The 5,000-nt window shown below is 41.7% G+C and overlaps 1 protein-coding gene, 1 long non-coding RNA gene and 1 pseudogene across 2 annotated transcripts in view; 1 reads left to right on the top strand and 2 right to left on the bottom strand.

Annotated features, from left to right (window-relative positions):
• Window positions 1–5,000, bottom strand: part of LOC120554981 — a 211,745-nt pseudogene that overhangs the window by 57,057 nt on the left and 149,688 nt on the right.
• Window positions 1–5,000, top strand: part of LOC120554976 (NLR family CARD domain-containing protein 3-like) — a 77,872-nt gene that overhangs the window by 45,690 nt on the left and 27,182 nt on the right. The window lies entirely within an intron of this gene.
• Window positions 2,266–5,000, bottom strand: part of LOC120555005 — a 33,800-nt gene continuing 31,065 nt past the window's right edge. Inside the window, exons 2-3 of the long non-coding RNA XR_005638607.1 lie at window positions 2,919–2,997; window positions 2,266–2,361 (exon numbers count right to left, since the gene is read on the bottom strand). This is a non-coding gene — a long non-coding RNA (uncharacterized LOC120555005). The remainder of the gene's footprint in view (window positions 2,362–2,918; window positions 2,998–5,000) is intronic.

Here is a 5,000-nt window from a genome sequence, read left to right as displayed (position 1 = left end):
TTGCGTTTCACACAAGAGCAGCCATTTCCCCTGTTGCCATGGGAACGTTATAAAGTGACGTAATTCATCATCAAAAGCAGGCTGTTGGGGGGGGGGATCACTTTTCTTTCTCTTTTTCATCTCTTTTTGCAAGTTCCTGCAATTTCATCGCATAAAATTGCATAAATATCATACAGCATATTCCATCTCATTTTTTAAGAAAACGTGCCACATAATCAAGGATTTTTGCCTTCAACAATAACAAAAAAACTTGTGTCTCATAAAGTCTTTTCACGTCCAGTTTGGTCCACATAAAGCCTGAAAAAGTCAGCAAAAAAGTTCCAAAGCTGTCCTAGAATTTAGCAAATCAAGCAAAACTAATGATTACATTTTCTAAGTAGGCTACCACCCAGCTGACTCACAACGAGCTCTTTCTCAGCCTGAATATGCCATCTCTCTGGTCCTGGTCCTGGTTCTAGTTCTAGTTCTGGTTCTGGTCCTGGTTCTGGTTCTGGGGGATTTCTGAGTCTCAAAGTCGCTGTTGTGTAATTGCGAGTTGAAAAACCCTTCCCCATGTTTTTGGGATTAGTCCCGTGGGCTGTGAGTTTGACCCATGGTCCCTCCACTGTCCTGATGTGGAGATGTTAAACAGTTAGCTGTTGAATACACATGAGGGGGTAAACTAGAGCCAGGACCTTCTGCAGAGCATCTCTGGCATCAGCAGCCTCTTCTTCTCCACACCTTCAACACCACATTCACTCAGCCTCTCTATCCTGGGTTCAGGTTCTGGTCTCGTGGTTCCTCAGTGTCTCTGAGTCCTCTGTAGGGACGGAGAGTCTCCTCCTGTTTCTCACTGCTGATCAGTTGAGTCTGTACAGGATCACACTTACAGAAATACTTCAGGTTATTGTTATGAACTAATGAATGAACTTTGTATGAAATAATTCAGAATGATTGAACAGATTCCTGGTGAACATTGTAAACTTCTTCCACTTCCTGTCCTTTAAAGATGGAAGCTGTGATCATGAAAGTAAAAATGTGTCATGTTTAGTTTTGATTTCTGTCTCTTTTCACAATAAAAGCATAAAGTTCCTGTGATGTGTTTGTGTTACGTTTAATAACATCCAAACCATAGACTGTATGTATGAATATAATAGTAATATTTACAGTCTATGATCCAAACTATTTCTTAATGAGATTCTGCAGATGTTTAAAGGTTGATCAGCACAACCTTGACACAGACACACACACACACACACATTCTCAGAAGTGAATTTAGTGATGAATAAGATGGCGAAAATTGTTAAAATTGTCCTGTTGTTGGTCTGCCAAAGAAGTCCCATTCACCTTGTTCTGAATGTGAGAGATAGCCACGCCCCCTGATTTGTATATAAGAACTGGAAATAAATAGAGAGTGAAATAAATAAATGTGGACTTATGAAATAAAAGTACCATGAAATAATTAAATGTATTTAATTATGTATTTATTGCCTCATTTATTTATTTCATGATGTATTTCAAAGGCATATTTATTTATTCATTCATGTATTTATGTATTTATTCATTTATCTCTTTGTGAATGAAACGGTATTCCATATTTTCGTATATATATTTCCATAATATATCTTAGCAGAAAGTTGAAAAATGGTGCGTTTACTTCACACAAGAGCAGCCATTTCCCCTGTTGCCATGGGGAACGTTATAAAGTGATGTAATTCATCAACAAAGCAGGCTGTTGGGGGAATCACTTTTCTTTCTCTTTTTCATCTCTTTTTGCAAGTTCCGTAATTTCATCCCATAAAATTGCATAAATATCATATAGCATATTCCCTCTCATTTTTTAAGAAAAACGTGCCACATAATCAAGGATTTTTGCCTTCAACAATCACAAAAAACGTGTGTCTCATAAAGTCTTTTCCATCCCGAGTTTGGTCCACATAAAGCCTGAAAAAGTCAGCAAAAAAGTTCCAAAGCTGTCCTAGAATTTAGCAAATCAAGCAAAACTAATGATTACATTTTCTAAATAGGCTACCACCCAGCTGACTCACAACGAGCTCTTTCTCAGCCTGAATATGCCATCTCTCTATCCTGGTCTGGTTGGTTCTGGTTCGTTTGGTTCTGGGGGATTTCTGAGTCTCAAAGTCGTTTTGTGTAATTGCAAGTTGAAAAACCCTTCCCCATGTTTGGGGGGGGCGTGAGATTGGGCGCTGTGAGTTTGACCCATGGTCCCTCCACTGTCCTGATGTGGAGATGTTAAACAGTTAGCTGTTGAATACACATGAGGGGGTAAACTAGAGCCAGGACCTTCTGCAGAGCATCTCTGGCATCAGCAGCCTCTTCTTCTGCTCTCTGTCTGTCCAACTGCTGCCTCTCCAGCGCCCCCTACAGGAGGACAGGAGGACAGAGTGTGTGTGTGTGTGCTGCTGTGTGTCCCTGTGTGTGTGTGTGTGTGTGTGTGTGTGTGTGTGCTGCTGTGTGTCCCTGTGTGTGTGTGGCTGTGTGTCCCTGTGTGTGTGTGTGTGTGTGTGTGTGTGTGTGTGTGTGTGTGTGTGTGTGTGTGTGTGTGTGTGTGCTGCTGTGTGTCCCTGTGTGTGTGTGTGTGTGTGTGCTGCTGTGCGTCCCTGTGTGTGTGTGTGTGTGTGTGTGTGTGTGTGTGTGTGTGTGTGTGTGTGTGTGCTGCTGCGGGCCCCTGTGTGTGTGTGTGTGTGTGTGTGTGTGTGTGTGTGTGTGTGTGTGTGTGTGTGTGTGTGTGTGTGTGTGTGTGTGTGTGTGTGTGTGTAACCAGCATAGTGTATGTGCACTGTGTACGAGCCTAGGATCATGTTCCTAATGCTCTGTTAAAATAACAATGAACAATGACTATCTACTGAGCAACTCAATTGTTCCCGTTGGGGATAATAAAGTAACTGTAACTTGGATATTAAAGTAAAGTAAAGCACCTTCAGAGTGTGGATCTCCATCCGGTGCAGAGTCTCTCTCTCCGTCAGCTGGACCTTCTCCAACAGTTCTCTCTCCACTCTGAAACAAAACCAGCCTCAAACTCCAACAGCTGTTCATCAAGCAGACAGAGAAATGGGCTGGGTCTCAAACCACCTACTGGCCCACTTCTAACACTTAGTTTGAAGGATATCGTGGAGATAACGCAACAAGTCAGAGCACTGAAAGTACCAGGATGACCTCCTAAAAACGAAAAAAGTCAAAAAGTTCAGTGAAGTTATGGTACAAAAGGAGCACTAACGCCACAAGTCTTATGTTGACAACGTGGACGCAGATATAGGAAACTCTGAAGGCCGTTGTAATATTTACCTAGCCGGCTAGGCTAACGCTGTTGCGCGTTAACGTGCGTGCCGGGTGAGGCGTAGCTGTCTAAACTTGTGAAAAGCTGAACAGCATCCCCGGCCCAAGTAATAAATAAACACCAGGCAAATATGTTGTTACTGGAGCTAGTAGCCTACCATCAAAACGTGAGATATCTAATCATGATATCAATCATATCTATGTGTTTACAACCATCGGGGGATTTCACAGGTGGGACTGGCAAGTTAGCACACAGCTAGCATGATGGCTTGTATTTCTAGAGCTAGATAAGTTTACCGGTACTTATCTGAACTAACGACATGATCACTGTCACTAGATATAAATAAAACATTGACTTTCACTTGGTGCTATTCACAGACAGTAAAAACACCTCTTCCTCATCCCAGTCAGTCACCATAGTTACAGTACTAGGCCGATACACAGTAACCATAGTTACAGTACTAGGCCGATACACAGTCACCATAGTTACAGTACCAGGCTGATACACGTCTCCCCAACGTGACGTCATCACCGAATTGCGGAAGAAAAAACACTAATACCAAAAACGACAAAAACCTGACAAAAACTGGCCTTTACAGTTTTTTTATTCGCTTTGGTACTATTATCGCAAGTATGTGGTAAAACCTCACAACTGTTAGTACAAAACTCAAAGCAGATCATCAAAAAGTGTTTTTTTCAAACATGTAATCACATGTTCAATTGACTAAGTACAACGCACAACATGACACATTCACTTTTTCACCACACCTAATCAGTGTGTCATCAAGACTTACCTTTCATATGAAGTAATTGTCTTTCACAATGCAATGCTCACAATACTTTTGATATGCTTCTCATCTGATTTGTGTAAATACATTTGACCAACACTTAATCCAACTGATCTTAATGGTTAATCACTTAACCATTTGGTAAACCTATATATTTCCATTTCAGCAATACAGTATATGGATTTTGAGAACTATAGAAATAAAATATGTGTTTGTAAGAACATGTAAAATAACCACACCTGATGAAAACTCGTTATTGCTAATTGATTTCAGATGGGGTAACCACAATTGGTCATTAGATATAAGTGAGGGTCTAAACACTGGCAATTTCTTTCAACATGGACCAGGATAGACAGCAAGGAATTGGAAGAGCTCGTGGACGAGGTGGGCATGGGGCCCATCAAAGGGTTGGTCATCGGAGAGGGGGAGGCAGAACTGTTGTCTCTAATGAAGTCCGGGCCATCGTCGTTGATCATGTGGTGAACCGAGGCCTTACTATGGCAGAAGCTGCCAGATTAGTTGAGCCAAGTCTAAAAAAAGATCAACTGTCAATTCTATCATCCGAACCTGTCGCCAAGAAAACCGGTAAGTGTGGAAGATGTATACTATTACATCCACAGTAAATTGTAATGCATGTTAACATGTTACAGTATTTGTACAGCATGATCTATTGATAGCATTCTCCGTTCTATGCTTAGAATGAACAGAAAACCCCATAGTGGTGGTCGTGGGTCGCGTGCTGACCCACCAGCAAGAGCTGGCAGTGGTGGAAATGGGTGAGGGCCAGGAATGATACAATGCTGTCAGAAATAAAGCAGGAAATTGAGGAGAACAATGATTACCTTTGCCATCGTGGCATCCATCAGCCTAGTACCAACAGTAGCGCCCGCTTCTTTAAAGCGGCACCAGTCAATGAAACACATTTACCTGCGCCTT

Source organism: Perca fluviatilis, unplaced genomic scaffold (genome assembly GCF_010015445.1).
Source record: "Perca fluviatilis unplaced genomic scaffold, GENO_Pfluv_1.0 PFLUV_unplaced_scaf_1, whole genome shotgun sequence".
Lineage (NCBI taxonomy): Eukaryota > Metazoa > Chordata > Actinopteri > Perciformes > Percidae > Perca > Perca fluviatilis.
The sequence above is the reverse complement of the archived record's forward strand: the minus strand, read 5'-3'. Positions and strand labels throughout refer to the sequence as shown.